General features: G+C 37.0%; 1 long non-coding RNA gene across 1 annotated transcript; it reads left to right on the top strand.

Annotated features, from left to right (window-relative positions):
• The first annotated feature begins 739 nt into the window (after positions 1 to 739).
• LOC130099505 (uncharacterized) lies at positions 740 to 1,233 on the top strand. Its single transcript, XR_008808401.1, has 3 exons — positions 740 to 811; positions 938 to 1,057; positions 1,141 to 1,233. It is a non-coding gene; the product is annotated as an uncharacterized LOC130099505 (long non-coding RNA).
• The last annotated feature ends 214 nt before the right edge of the window (positions 1,234 to 1,447 follow it).

Raw genomic sequence — 1,447 nt, 5'->3', positions numbered from 1 at the left:
AGACAACAAGACTTAATATATAATGTCATCTTGATTCTCAAGTAAATGTATCTTGATTTAAGAATGTTTAGAGACTCAGGAAGAAAATCTTTTTTTTTTGTAGTGTAATATTCATGACAAACAACTTTGATTTGTGCACTGCTTGCAGAATAGTGCTCTGGTTAAAGTAGCAACAGTACTATCTTGACTACATTTTTTTTAATGTTTGACAGTAGTTTTTAAAATAAAGTAGCGTAATGAGCTAAATAATTAATTTACTTTGTTTGACTCTTTTGACACTTTCCCTCTTTATTTATCTGTTTAGATGTTGTCACTTAAATTCAACTTAGTTGTTTTTGTGTCTGAGAAATGGTCTAGTTTAATAGAAAAAAAACATATAATCTGATGTGTTAAGGAAAGATAAAATTAGCAAATTACAATAGTGATTTTTCAACCAACCAATGAGTGCACGGGAATGTTAACGAGCAGATCCTCTGTCACTAATTTCACTGTAACAATCCCAGGTGATGAAAATCTGTGTTTTTTTAAAAGCCCTGGCTTGAAGACTGTTTTTAGAAAGCATAGAGAGGATGGTGATTGTTTCATCTGTAATCAAGATGGCAATTTCAAACTTTTTGTTTTTGGTCTTTTTGTGTCACCAACTGGTGCCCAATGGTAAAGCTGTTTTCACTTTAGTGTAATGTTTCAAATGTGAAATACATTTGTAATGTTTTTCTTTTTTAACCTTACATCTTGTTTTCAGGATTTGCCTCTCCAGTTGGGCGTCATTTTTACCAGACTGATATTGAACAAGCACGCTTGGAGAGCAAAGGTTTGTAACTATTATATAGTGGTTAACATTGTGCTTTTTTTTTTTTTTTTTTTTACCCTATCCAAAGTTAACTTTAACGGGGCCTGATTACTTGTATTCAAGTTAGTAATACATTTTATTTTCCAGATGGTCCCTTGTCTGTCCCTTGTGTGAACAGACAAAATCCAACATGGCCAGTGGTAGTGAAATGTAAAATGGCTGTTGAGATGTCTTTGCCGAATGCATCTGGGCTAACTATCCAAAAAGGTGAGTTTTGTGCTGATGCTTTGAGGTTGACACAGACACTGAGGAAAGAGAACTTTTTTTTTTTTTAAACCAATATTCTTTAGGCATTGATTGGAAATTGATGGAGACCAACCCTCTTCCTGCTGAGGTGGATGAGAAGTTAACCGCATCAAGCCATGTTCCCGCTGAAGAGTCTAGCCATGTCCCTGCTGAGGTTAATGGGAAGCTCACTGAGGCCAGCCATGTCCCTGCTGAGGTTGATGGGAAGCTAACAGTATCCAACAATGTCCCAGCTGAAGAGTCTAGCCATGTCCCAGCTGATGTTGCTGGAAAGTGGACAGTATCCAACAATGTGCCAGCTGAGGTTGATCGGAAGCTCACTGAGGCCAGCCATGTCCCTGCTGAGGTTGA

This window comes from Rhinichthys klamathensis, unplaced genomic scaffold, assembly GCF_029890125.1.
Source record: "Rhinichthys klamathensis goyatoka isolate OS25496 unplaced genomic scaffold, OSU_Roscu_1.1 h1tg000230l_1, whole genome shotgun sequence".
NCBI classification, from domain to species: Eukaryota; Metazoa; Chordata; class Actinopteri; order Cypriniformes; family Leuciscidae; genus Rhinichthys; species Rhinichthys klamathensis.
Note: the sequence above shows the minus strand (reverse complement) of the source record. Positions and strands in the feature narration are given on the sequence as shown.